This window comes from Myotis daubentonii, chromosome 6 (assembly GCF_963259705.1).
Source record: "Myotis daubentonii chromosome 6, mMyoDau2.1, whole genome shotgun sequence".
NCBI lineage: Eukaryota > Metazoa > Chordata > Mammalia > Chiroptera > Vespertilionidae > Myotis > Myotis daubentonii.
The window spans coordinates 60989084-61004345 of NC_081845.1; positions in this window are offsets into that span (position 1 = coordinate 60989084).

The following is a 15262-nucleotide window of genomic DNA, read 5'->3' on the forward strand; positions in this document are numbered from 1 at the left end:
GCAACACAGCAGTGTGACAAATTAAAACAAATGAAAAGAAACAGAAAACGCAGGGAAGAATAGATGACACAAACAAAAGCAAGTTTGTAGTTGAAATCCTCAGAATAATGAGAAATTGTGCATTCACTACAAACAAAACACAAAAGTAGAAATATGATGCTTTTGTAAAGAAGCAGAAACAGAAAAAGTTCCTGAAAATTATGTAAAATCACTTAGAAATATTCAATAGATGTCAAGAAAATCCTTGGGAAAATAGAATCAAAAGATAAAGAAATGAAATATAGAAAAAATAGGTAAGATAATTAAATGATCAATCTAGTTTCAGCATTCAGCTCATAGCTATTGCATAAAGAGAGAACAGAGAAAGCAGAGGTTAGGAAATTGCTCAAGAAATAGGACATAAAAATAAATTTCCAGAACTAAGTACAAGGGCCTCCAGGTTAAAAAGAACCCAGCAAGAACCCAGCAAGAACTCAGCAAGAAAGGACTCACATTAAAGCACTCTTTTCTGAACTTAGAACATTTGTAAAAACCAGAGAATCCTAAAGCTTTCCAAAAACAGAATTAAAAAAGAATAAAGAAACACACTTATCTACATAGACTCTAGAGTTAGAATGTCATTAGAATTGTCAAAAACAACACAAAGGTTAAAATAGTATGGAAAGAACCTAAAATTTAAAAAGAATATATTTTTCAACTTAGAATTATATGCCCAGCCAAACTCATTATTCAAGTATTTGTATAGAGTAAGTATATTCAAGAATGCAAAAAATCATTCTTGATTCTTGTATCTCCCCCCAGTTTTGTTAAAGTATGATTGACAAATAAAATTATGTATATTTTATTTATACAATATGATTTTTTAAATTGGACAATGTGAAAATTTTACATATATATATATATATATATATATATATATATATATATATATATGCCTTATTTAAGCTTCAGCAAAAATGAGAGAGGGTAAAAGATAGATGATAATATGGAACTCAAGGAGGGAAGGCACATTCTTAAAGGAAGTCCTCTTTCCTTCTTTCCTGTCTGCCTGCCTTTTCTCCTTTTCTTTCAATTTTTAGTCTGCAAATGGTACAAATTTTAAATTCTGTAACTTGGACTCTGTAGATGTTTACAACTTTTAATGTGATAGCAATCCCTTGGTCTCAAATAACTTTTGGCACCCTACCTTTAATGAGTCCTGTGGTTATTGACAGAGTGGTGAAGAGATGATCCCCAGAATAGTGTGGCTAGGGAAAGAAATGCAAGGGAATGCATGAGTTGATGAAGAAAATGAGGAAAATAAATTGAGACCTTCAGGAAGCAGAATGAAAATCTGAACAATATGTTTGCCCCTGTACAGATAAGAATGAAATTAAATCTTAGTGGGAAAGTTTGTAAAACTATCAAGATATTTTATGCTTTCATTAGAATTTCTACATCATCTCTTCAGAACCATGAGTTCAAATTAAATACAAATGTACTGAAAAGCAATTGAGGAAAATTTGTTGTGATCAACAACTTTACTGCATACCAGAGAATTAATTTTAGAAGGAATCAGACAATTATTTTGTCATATATTGCCACTTAAGTCTATGGTTAGCCTGTTTTTATATGTATGCATTGTTCTATAGTTTATATTGAATGAAATAGTAAAGTAAATCAGGTCTTTAACACGGTGTTCCTGATACTACATTTTTATCAAGCTTTGACCTGGAGAAACAACACTTAGATGAAACCAGTTATTCCATTTTACTTGATTTTTATACTACTGCTTTGATGAAAAGAACAATATGGGAGAAATTAACTGGTTGGTACCATAAGAAACTGAAAGCAAGAGTCTGTGGGCTGTCCTTACGATAATATTATGGTACTATGTATTACCTGTCTTTATTGATATAAAGTGGTATGTTTCTTACATACACTTAAAAAATTAAACACTTGAGAGACAATGATACCTATATCAGACTTTGCCTGCACTATCCAAGATAGATGAGCTATTTTTTGTGACTGATTGGAATCGACTCCATGGCCTGGAAGGCTTCTGAAGCCTTGCTATCTTTTTTTTTCTCATCTGTCCTTATGTCCTGCTCAGCCCTCTCTGTGATCTGTACAGCATATTTGATACTCAGCTAAAGTTTGCCGTCACTTAAGGCTGCAAGGAAATTATACTTGCAAGATTATGGGTTTTGAGGCAAATTGCACAGTGAGTACCATTTCTTAAAGAAACAAAGCTTGAAAGATTTATGTAAATCTTTCTGAGCCAACAGCTAAACAGTTATTTGGAGTACTCTGAAAAATCTTCCTTCTTTTTCTTGTTCAGGGAAAAGGTAATTAAACAGATTAATAGACGGTAGTGAATATTATTCTATGCAGAAGATTTATTCAATTACACTCCATTTTTCTTCTCTTTCCACCTGGCTGAACTGGCAATTTTTGTGTTTATTTTTCTGAGTGTAAGTATGCAATGCACAAGAAGGCACAATTTAGTATAAGAAAAAATGAGAAGTATCTGAAGCACTTACAAATATTCACAAAGTTAAAACTGAGCTAGTAGATTTAAGTGTTGAAAATTCCGTGCACGCGTGTGTATGGGTGTGAGTGTGTGTGTGTGTGTGTGTGTGTGTGTGTGTGTGTGTGTGTGACTACTAGTATATTATTGCAGGGAATTTCATGTGTATTTTTTCTTTTACAGGTTGCCTCAGTTATTTATGATATAAGGCGTGACATGAGGCTTGATATCACTTGAATATTGAATCTCCCATTGGCTATCTCAAGAATTTTTATCTTTGCAGATGGTTTAGGTCTCTGCCTTTTAAATTATTTGCTCAATGTGTCTCAGAAGCTCATTTTCAAAATGTTCCCTATTTTTTTTAATTGTATATATTACTAGGGCAGACAGTTTTATTGCTAAGACATGTCTTTCAAATGGTGGGCTTTAGAGTTGGTTTAGATAGCAATATTTGAAATATAATTATTATATTATGAGATAAAAGAGGTAGCAAATTTTAATTTTAAATATTTAATAAAAAGTGTACATAATAATTTCTGTGGCCCATTATAATTATAGACTCAGTGAAAGAAACTATTGAATGATAAAAGTACATTTATAACAAGAAATTATAAGGGGCAGTTGGTGACAAAGATAGATGTTGAACTCAACCAGGATGTGCTTTGAGTAAAGAACAGAAACAAATCTTACTTACTAGTGTATAGAGGAGTAATATATGAAAAAACAGTTTGACTTTGAGAGAAAATTTAAAATAGAGGAACTGAGTCAAAGAAGTTTATATTTATGACTATTATCTGTTCATAATCATCCCCTTCCCTCTCCCAACTATTGTTCTTACTTTATCAACAGGATACTTATTTTTAATAATATCTACTACTACTACCTGAAATTATTTTGTTTTGAGCATTTCTTTAGTTGTTTAATTTCCACCAGCACCTCTAGAATGTAAACACCATGCAGTTAGGAAACTGCCTTGTTCATACTGCATACCTAGCATGTGCCTGGCATATGAGATGCTTAATGAATATTTAAATGAATGGTCATTGCCATTAACCTTCATATGAGAACAAAGGAGGAGTACATTAAGAGAATAAAAAGTTTTAGAATATACACTATAGTGAATGTTCTACCTAATATTGGTAGTTTTAATTACAGCTATTGACTACCTATTGTGTTATAAACTAAGGAAAGCAATTTATATAAACAAAGTGTAATATATACAGTCACTTGTGAGAAAACTGTTACTAGGGCCAACTTAGAATGAGGAAACTGAAGCTTAGGCATATTCGTTTTAAGTTAAGAAGGTAGTCATGTAATGATTTATGTTCAGTTAGGGATAAGTAAACAGGATAGCATTTATGACCGTTTTTGCTAAAAACATACACTTTGAAAGGATCCACTTGCATGGTAAAATAGCTTTCTCTGTTACTTCAGACAATCTGGAGGCTGGAGTGGAGAAAATAGTCTTCCCAGGATTTTAGATGAGCAAAGGCAGGATTTGGTGCAGGACTGTGGGGACCAGGTGAGAGCGTCAGAATCTCAGGTGTGACTGCAAACAGTTACAGTGACTGGGCCTTGGGTCCAGACCAAGTAGGAAGACAAATAATGGACCAATAGACACTAGTGCTCATTGAAACCATTTCAGTGGGAAGGGGTGATCAAGCGAAGTGACCTCATTGTTTCCTCACAACTCATGGAAGTCATTTCTAGCTTGACTTCAGCCCTTACTACCCTACTGAACCAATGCTTTCCATTGTTTTCATTGTCACATTATGAGAACATTTCCTCCTAATTTGCTTATTTCCCTTCATTTTCATATGGAGTCTCTCTATATCATTAAACCTTCTTGACTAGACTCTTCTAGAAAGTCTTCCCTTAGTATATGTGATGCTGAGCCTTCGTGACTTTGCTCCTATGGCTGACTACGCCTTCACCCTAGCCTCTCTCCCCTTCATCTCCCCTTAAGGCGTAACCATTCTACAAGAGTTGGTGATATCTTCTGATTCTGTGCTCATTTTCTGGTAGTTATCTATTCTCAAGATTTAACCATGTTAGACATAATTCCTCCAATAACTAAGTGCCACTAAACGTCTCCTTATGGAAAGTTTGCTAATAATCAAACTTAATATATCTAAACCCAAATCCACTTTTCTCTTGACTTTCATGCTCTCATTTCCCAAGTGAAGTCCTCCTACATACCCTGAGTTGATGATCCTATTAATAATACAGAGAAGGTACAAAGGCACTCTTGTCTTTTCTCTCCTTCTCTATCCAATCTCTCATTGAAATCACTTGGGTCCCCCCATTTGAAGTATCTTTTTATATGCACTTTTCTTCTGTTCTTAAGAGTACTAGTACCTATCTTGTATTATTGCATTATCTCTTTACTTATCTCCTTGTTTCTAAAGTTTTCCCTCTGTAATCCATTATTCCTACCCCCTCCATATACACATAGAGGCATCTATTTTTACAAACATTAGTCTTAAGTGTTTTCTATTGCCTATTAATATAGTCAAAATTCAGGACCTTAAATTAATTTTCTATGGAGTTCCTTTCCAGCTTCATTTTTTTTCTCTCTACACTTTTGTCCTAGACTTTCCTTTCAAACCCTCCAACCCATATTCTATATTTAGTCTTTCACATGTCTTGCATTTTTCTTTAGCTGAGTGACTGCTCTTGAGTTTCCTTTCATTGTATTGTTCCTAGACTTTTCCTATGAAGCGCCACTGCACATTAGTTCAGACTCAGCTCTGTTATTACTTCTTCCAAGAAGCTCCTTCATCTCTGTCCCTATCAGTGATATCACTACCTTGTCCAGATGCCATGGCATTTAGTTTATACATTTGATGGTACTTATATTAGAGAGGCATTCAATTTAGTGGTGACAAAGAAAGCAGACTCAGGGATCAGACTTACTTGCTATGTGGCTTCTGGCAAATCACTTGATTTCCTTAGTTCCTTTCTGTGTCTATAAAAATAAGATTATTAACATTTATTTCATTGAATAGGTAATACATGAAAAATTCTTAAATGAGTGTCTAGGTCTTAGTAAGTATCCAATCAGAGCTATTTAGCATCATCATCATCATCATATTTTGTATTATAGCCGTTTGAGTAGATAAGCATCTGTATTTCCCAAAGTCTTTGAGCTCCATGAGGGTGGACTATAATTGCTTTAATTTGTGTCCTAAATCATAGCACAGATACACAAGACAAACATTTTTAAGAAGTTTAATTGAAGTAATAAAAGCAAGAATCTCAGAGCGCTAATCTGACATTTATCTATGTGACTTTTTAATACATGATACTGACAATTTGAATGACTGGCAAATGTTATGTTCCATTATCAGAAGCTGAGAGATTGTGGGGTTAATGGTTCAGAAACATGCTTGATTTTAAGGATAAAATATCTAGGTATTTGGAGTTTCTATTTGATAAATACTTCCACTCCCCTTCCCTCCCCTCCCCCGCCCAAAAGAAGTTCATAGATTTGAATGTGTGAAAGGTTTTATTTCACTTTGGTTAAGAACTATGTTACAAAGATATTAAAAAGTAACTCTCCCTTAAGGTATAAGATTTTGGACGTTTGAATGCTTTTTTTGACACATCCAAAATGGCACAAAAGCCAAACATCAGGCTGTTTGGGGATAAGTCTGGGTATAAATGAATATGAAATGGGCTTGTATTAAAACAGCTCAAAAACAAGCATGTTGATGGCAATCATCTGGGACATATGCTCCTATTACAACAATGAGTGTGATAAAACTTAAAATGCTACTAGAATTCTATATTACTTAGGACAGAGGCAAAAAAAAAGCACCCCTACCTTACTCCTGTGTTGTGTGGCTTTTCTATTTTATATTTTATTGAAACAAGACCATACTCTTCTTTGGAACTATCTATAAAAATGTGAGGAATTTTTTTTTAATAGAGATTGTAAGATGGACATCAAATTCACTTTCCATGGTAATAACCTGACTTACATTAATGTCACATTCTAATGCCTCTCATCCAATAAGAGAATATAAATGTGAAAATTAATAACAAAATGAAAACATTTTTCTTGAATTATGTGCCACTAGACCTTCTTTTGACAGCTTATCTCAGCATTAGATTTTTAGATATTTGAGTTGTACCATCGCCTATATTCTTTTTTTAAAAATTTAAATTCTTTATTGTTTAAAATATTACATATGTCTCCTTTTTCCCCCAGTGATCTCTCCCCAGCCACTTCCAGCACACGATCTCACCTATATTATTTTTTTAATACAGTTTGTGACTCTCTCAAAAGTCCTAGTCATGAGGTGGTTGATAATCCAAGTATGTTTTTAATATTTTTCTATTATTAAAATTAATGATACTTAGTTTATCAAGGGTGATGTTTTGTAAATGTACAGTCTGATACCAATGAAAGAGACTAATTGTGAATTATAAATAGAAATTAATTTCTTAACATAGATTAATAAACTGTAAGAAATTGATTTTTTTTGCTACTTCATTATATACATTAATGCCTTAAATGAAAAGCTATTACATGCTCCTTAAGATCTGGATGAAACATTTGTCAAAATAGGTCATATGAAAAATTCTTTGAAATCTTCACTAGTCTTTTGTGAACAAAATTTTGACCAGAAATTAGTGTAAATGTTTTGTTTTATTTTCTATATTTGAATTCTGGATTAATAATTCAATGTCTTTTGAGAAATAGAAAACTCAGCTCATATCTGGCTAATGTGTGTTTTTCCCCCTTGTTTTTATAAAAGTGGTATGTGGAAGGCAGCTGTGAAGTACCCCTAAGAACTTGTAAATATGGGTAATGAAATGGTCCTTTGAGAATTAAATTATAAAATTAATAGATACTGAATCAAGAGCAGATATATGTAGACATCTGGGGAAAACTAGGTTTACTGGCAGTGTCAGAGCAAGACTTGACTGAATTACATTTTTAAAAATCTAAGGGAAAATAATAGTCAATGGGGACATTATTTAGCAATAAAGTCAGGAAAAGTTGACCCAGAGGAGCAAACATTGGTTGTGTCCATTCTTAACATAGAAAGAACATATTGACTTTACGGTGGAGATCCATGCTTCAGACCATTACTTGAATTATATATCATATTTTTGTTGTGATTCTGTTCTCACCAAGGACCATTCCCATTAAAGTTTTATTTTCCTTAAAGGTCTGCCTTTGAGAGTGAGAGCTGGTTATTCTGGTGTGTTTAAGAAGGTAGGACAACTATATTTCTATTTATAAATTGGAATCACAATTTAACACATGATCTTCTGACTACTAAGTGAATGAAGTCCATCCTAGGAAAGATGGGTTGACAATGTGCTGACATTTAGGGGCCCCTCAGCTTTATTGAGATATAACTTACATATAACGTTGTGCAAGTTTAATGAGTGTAACACAATGATTTGATATACATATATTGGCAAGATAATTACCACAATAAGGTTAGTTAACACATCTATTACCTTACATAATTACCATTGTGTGTGTGTGTGTGTGTGTGTGTGTGTGTGTGTGTGTGTGTGGTGTGACAAATTTTAACATTTACTCTCTTAGCAACTTTCAACTATACAACACAGTGCTGTTAATTATAGTCAACATACTGTACATTAGATTCTCATAACTTATCCACCTTAGAACTGGAAACTTATACTATTTGGCTACCTTTCCCCATTTCCTCCCCTCGCCCATTCTCCTGCCCCTGTTAACCACCAATATACTCTTTGTTTCTATGAATTTGTTTTCTTTAGATTCCACATATAACCGAGATCATACAGTTTTTGTCCTTCTCAGTCTGACTTATTTCACTTAGCATAATACCTTCAAAATTCATCCATGTTCTTGCAACTGATAAGATTTCTTTCATTTTTTTTTGGAAAAAAATTGATTTCAGAGAGGGAGAGAGAGATAGAAACATCAGTGATGAGAGAGAATCATTGATTGGCTGCCTTCTGCATGCCCCACACTAGGGATTGAGCCCACAACCCAGACATGTGCCCTGACCAGGAATTGAACTGTAACCTCCTGGTTCATAGGTCAATGCTCAGCCACCAAGCCACACTGGTCAGGCAAGATTACCTTCTTTTAAATGGCTGAATACTGTTCCATAGTGTGTGTATCACATTTTCTTTATATGTTCATCAGTAGATGGATACTTAGGTTATTTTCATGTCTTGATTATTGTCAATAGTGCTGCAATGAACATTGGGGGCACATATATTTCTTCAAGATCCCGACTTCATTTTATCTGGAAATACACCCAGAAGTGGGATGGCTAGATTGTATGGTAGTTCTTTTTTAATTTTTTCTACTACATGAGGTTTCCCTTTTCTCCAGATCCTCACTAGCACTTGTTATCTCTTATCAATTTGAAGAGATTATCTTTTCCCCCATTGAGTGTTCTTGGTTCTCTTGTCAAACATCAGTTGACTGTATATGCATGAGTTTATTTCTGTGCTTTCTTCTATGTTATATTGGTCTATGTGTCTGTTTTTATGCCAGTACCATACTGTTTTAATTACTGTTATTTTGTAGTATAGTTTAAAAGCAGGAAGTGTGATTACTCCAGTATTTTTCTCAAAATTGCTTTGGCTACTAGGGGTCTTTTGTGGTTCCATACAAATTTTAGGATTTTTTATTTCTATTTCTGCCAATAATGTCACCAAATTTTGATAATTGCATTGAATCTATATATGGCTTTCAGTAGTATGGTCATTTTGACATTATTAATTCTCCCAATCTATTAATATGAACACTAGCGGTCATTCTGTTTATTTGTGTCTTCTTCAATTCTTTCATCAGTGTTTAGTTTTTAGTGTATAGATTTTCACCTCTGGTTAAATTTATTCCTAAGTATTTTATGTTTAATGCTATTCTGATTAAGAATGTTTTCTTTATTTCTTTTTTAGATAGTTTGTTGACAGTGTATAAAATGCAACTGATTTTGTATCCTTCAACGTTACTAAATTAATTAGTTCTAATCATTTTTTCCATGGAGTCTTTAGGGTTTTCTACATATAAGATCAAGTGATCTGTAAACAGAGACTATTTTACTTCTTCCTTTTTGATTTGGGAGCCTTTTATTTATTTTTCTTGCCTGATTGTTCCAGATAGGACTTGAAGTGCTATGTTGAGTAGGAATGGTAAGGTGGACAACCTTTGTTTTGTTTCTGATCTGAGAGAGAAAGCTTTAACCCTTTTTTCTCTGAGTATGATGTTAGCTGTGGCTGACACTTAGGTTTTAAGCTTAAATGTGTGATGGCCAGAATCTGTTACTTGATTATTTTATAACCATAAATGTGATTCTGAGATCTCAGAGGGGAGAGAGAGAGAGAGAGAGAGAGAGAGAGAGAGAGAGAGAGAGAGAGAAAGAGAAAGAGAGAGAAATGCTTCTCACCTGGTGAGGCTCAATTTCAGTATTTCCTTTGAAACTTATTCCTATAAAAACACTGTGGAACTTTTCTGGCTTGAGAAGCATTACTCAAAATTTGGCCTAAACTCTGTCATATTATGCTTTTGCTGTAATAAATTCTTATCTAGGTGATAAGTCAGTGGTTTATTCAGTGATATAGTAATGAAATGAGCTATATCAGAATACTATCATGGTTTTATTTTCACCTAAAAGTATTTCTTTTGTATATGTGTTGAGAGGCAATCAAAAGTTAAGAGCCTCCATATATAAAAGCTGTTAGAATGACAGCCTCTTACTTTAGGTTCGTGTTTTAGAGTTTGTAAATTAATTTCACATTTCCTCTTGATCCTTTCAATAACTGTGTGAAGCATGCAGGAGAAGTATCCTTATTTTCAATTTGTAGATTAGGAAATTGTGGCTCATATTATTTAATCGAGTAGCCAAGATCACATGACTAAGAAGTGACTGCACAAGCCGCTATGCCTCAAAACACTAATCCAGTGCTCTTCCAATTGTGTTACTCAGCCTCGCATATAGAATTGAAATTTTTGTAAAATATCCAAAAGTTAAAGATTGAATAAAACCTGTTTTTATAAAATGTCCCTACATTTGACTCAACTTGTATAAGAGAGAAGATATGATTTATAATTAACCCACTCATGAAATGTTTATCATGTTCCTCAAACACTGAGCTAAGGACTGGAAGTATGATAGAGTACAAGGCAGGTAGGGTTCCTGCTCTCATAAAACCACAGTATGGTGGGAAGACAGTCATTGTGCACATAATCAAACAAAGGACTACTTAAGTGTGACTGTAAAACAGACTGGGGCTTGAGAGACATCTCCTCAGGAGTCCGAGCGACATTTAAGTTGAAACCTGTTGGAGAGTAAGTTAGCCAGACACAGGAAGGGCTGAGGAGGAAACCCTATCATGTTTAACTTAATCGTCTTGAGAGAGAGGAGAGAGAGAGAGAGAGAGAGAGAGAGAGAGAGAGAGAGAGAGAGAGAGAGAGAGAGAACCGAGTTCTTCTATTTTTGCCCACATTCAGATTCCAATAGCAGAGAGAAGGAGGGTGGGGAGGAGAAGAAAAGAGATGCTGCTTAAAATGAGCTGATCCTTGATAATTAAGTACAATAGCTTCTTGGTTTTCATTATTGTAGTTTAGCTGAACTTTGAATAAAAATGTCCCACAAGATTCAGGGATGTATAACAGGATATTGTGTTGCTGTAAAACGATTAGAGGTCCAAACTTAATTGTCTTAATAAGCCACTTAATCATTCACGACAGACCAGAGAAGCCACAAAGAACCACAATTTTAAAGCTTTTCAGTGTTAAGTTTTCAAAAGCTCATTAGTAAAGCGAGAGGTTGAAGAGCAGGCTGCAAAATTATTTTATTCAGACGTCTCAGTTATTGTTATGCTACATTTGTGTAATTGCTTTGTATTAATCCTTCTGGGTAGCCTGAGGAAAATTTTGAAGGAGTCCCCATACAGAGATAATAATAGGCATCATCATGACAAAAGAGAACTAAGCAGAAATTACTTTGAAAATAAAATTTTGACCATGAGAGACTGAATAGCTTTTGTTATAGGTAAACCAATAAATAGAGCCCAGACCTTGATGAACTAGAAGCAATGGGAATTAACTTTTTTGGCCAATTATTAAAAATACTTTAAATATAAACTAACCTTTTTAAAGGTTATTTTATGCTTGTGTTATTCCTAGTTATAATTTGTGCTTATGTTTGAAAGTTGGGAAATTTAAAAAAAATAAGTTTCTTAGAAGAAAATAATATTCAATGATTAAGTTAAAGTAATTCAATAAGCAAGTATTAATTACATTTTAATATATTTCCTTCAGGTTCCATAAGAATATGTACACACAATTAAATATATGAAAATAGCCAAAACGGGTTTGGCTCAGCGGATAGAGCGTTGGCCTGCGGACTGAAGGGTCCCTGGTTCGATTCCGGTCAAGGGCATGTGCCTTGGTTGCGGGCACATCCCCAGTGGGAGATGTGCAGGAGGCAGCTGATTGATGTTTCTCTCTCATCGATGTTTCTAACTCTCTATCTCTCTCCCTTCCTCTCTATGAAAGATCAATAAAATATATTTTAAAAAAAACAAAAAATAAAAATAAATATATGAAAATATTGAGACAGTATTGTATATAACATTTCAGATTATTGTCAGTTATGTTATGAAATTTTTCATAATATGAAATGATTTTTAAATTTTTATTTCTGTATAATATTTTAACATGTAGATGTGTTTCAGCATTTAATCAACTCTCTTATGCTAGGTATCTTATATGTACCTTTCAATTTTTTTGACATTCATCAATAATGCTTGAGTAAATAGCCTTCCTCAAGGGTCTGATTTTTTTGCATAAAATCCTATAAAGGAATATTTAAAATTTATTTTAATGCATTTACAGTATATAGATGTTTAAAATGCATTTACATATATTATAAAATGGCAGATCTGTATGCCTCATTTATTTTTTACAACAATGTCTAGAGAGTGTTCATTTATTTTCCTGTCTAACAATATTAAATGGAATCTAACACATTTCACTATTCTATATAATACAAGCCTAATATGCAAATCGACCAAACAGTGGAACGACTGGTCAGTGGGGGATGGGGCCGGTAAGCGGGCAGCGCCAGGCCAGCCAAGACATGTGCCAGCAGGCAGAGGGAAGGGACGGTGATGGGGGGAGGGTGGCAGCGGCGGAGAGGCTGTCCCCAGATTGGTCTGCTGGTTGTCTCCTGCAGAGGGAGGCTAGACTGTGGCTTAGGCCTGCTCCCCAGTTGGCCATTCCCTGAAGGCTCCCAGACTGTGAGAAGGCACAGGCTGGGCTGAGGGACCCCTCTCCCCCAGCCCCCGCCCCCCACACACAAGTGCACGAATTTTCGTACACTAGGCCTCCAGTATCTTATAAGCCTTGAAAATTGTTCATTAAATAATTGTATTGGTATGGTGACTGAGATGAGACGTTTGCACCCCTCTTCACCTAAAATCCTTAAACGTGCAGAAATTATTTTTAATTTAGCCTGTAGCAGGTTTGGTATTAGAATTTGGCTGGCCATATAAAAGTTGATCAATTTTGTTGATCTTTGCAAAGAACTAGATTTTTGCTTTTAATTTTTTCAATTGTCTGTTGTCTGTTTTAGCAATTTTTGCTTATATCTTTATCATTTCCTTCTCTGCTTATTTTGGATTCACTTTACTCTTCTTTTCATAGATTCTTGTGGATTCTGATCTTAGAAACTTCTCAAATTTTTTCTAAAATCAGCATTCTACACAATGCTCTAGATTAATCCCACAAATTGACATGCTGTATTTTTATTATTGTTTAATTAAAAATATTTTCTAATTTATCTTGTAATTTCTTCATTATGCTTATGTAATCACAAGACAAATTAGAAAAAAATACCTTTATTTTGAACTCTCTTTGGGTAAATCATTATCTCCATTTATTTAAGGTGGATTCCTGGAGATTTGCCTTGTTCTTTTTGTTTGGAACATATTCCTTGATGCTCTGTGTTGGTTTCTGTGCATTTAATACATCAGCCACCTCTCCCAGTTTTGAGAAACTGATTTCTTGTAGGAAATACGCCTCATCCATCAGCCCAGTCTGAGCTCCTAGTTACTTCCCAAACATTTGTGATTGTCTGAGCCATCATCTCTGTTTTTCAGTGGCTCCCAGTACTTGAAGGTAGACCAAAACCTGTCAGTGTGGATCACAGTCAGCACCTAGGTGCGGGCTGGTTAGCAGCAGCTGGGAAATATGCACTCGAAACTCTTTCAGGGAAAAACTGGGAAATGGGAGATTTTGCCTGCTCTCTCTGCACTGAGCCTGGGTTTATAGCCATCTGTGTGTTGAGGGGTGGGTGGGTATTCCTATACCCATTTAAAAGCTCCTTCTTTTCTTGCTATAGATAGTCCTATGGAACTCATGAATTCAAGCCCTATTGTATGTCAGAACTAGGCATATGTGATTTGGAAACCTGCTCATTGGATGGCAACCATGGGAGTTGGGGTGCTAGATGTGTAGACAAGCTTCCTCCACAGAGATGCTCAATACTTGTTTTTGTTATTGGACCAAGCGGGATGAGAGGAGTGCCCACTGTCTCTTTCAGGTTCTGAGAAGGTTTGTGGTTGGCACTAAGATGTACACTAAATAGAAGCTGGATTATCAGGAAGGACTGGGAGATGGGTTTGTGCCTCTTCCTCTGCACTGAGTCCCGGGAGGGGGGTGGCGAGGGGGAGGAGGGGAGCCTGTGCAAGTGCTCACCCACCGTTAAGTACAGTTCCATTGTTGGCTGTAGTCTTGTATGACTCTTGAACACAAGTCCTGTTGGCTTTCAGAAGTAGGTGATTTGGGGGTTCACCCCTCCAGTGGTAGCCCCAGAAGTTGGGGCACCAGATATGTGGTCCAACCCTGCACTCCTCAAGGAGGAGCTGGACATTGAAGGTTTCCTGCCAACTGTATGGCACTGTGCAAGGGGTAGGGTTTGTGGTGATGGTGACTCAGCCTTCCCTACCAGTTTTAAGGTGGGTCTTTTCTGAGTCTCCTGATGTGCAGGAGTCACTGAGCTGGTTGCTGTATTTCTTTCAGAGGGAATTGCTTCATGTGGAACTGTACATTGGGTACATCTGTGTGAGGATGTAACTTCAGGAGCCAGGCATGTTGCTATCTTGATAGCCCCCTCTACCATTTATTGCACTGCAGGTCTGTTGAAGACAATTTATATTTCTGAAAATGTCTTTATTTTGTTTCTATGATGGACAAATATGTCATTCCCTCCCAGCCCCCCCCCCCCGCCCCAACCCCAATTTAATTGTCTGCACTGTCCCTCCCACCTTCAGGGCAAATCCATGAAGAGGAGCAGAAAACACCACCCCAAAAATATGCCACTTTGGCACTGGATTGTTTTGAGTCCAAAGCAATTAAAACTCAACAGACTGGGGAAAAACTCTGCCTCTCCCTTAACTGCCTAAAGGAATTTAGATAGGGGACTGTACCAGAAAGAAAGCTAATACAGAAGATAACTTTTTATATCTGAAAGACTTATCTGCATGGCCTAGCACACATTTGTTTACCAAACATCTCCTCTTCTCATTTTCCTGTGGTTTGTCTTCCTCCCTTTGAGACCTGCTTCTCCTTAGCTCAGGGTGGTATACAAACCTCAATTACCTGACTGCTGGGGAGCTTCTTATGTCTTTGTGGGACTCCTGTACTTACAAAATTAAATTTGTTTTTCTCCTGTTAATCTGTCTTCTGTCAATTTAATTATCAGACCAACTAAGAACCTAGAAGGG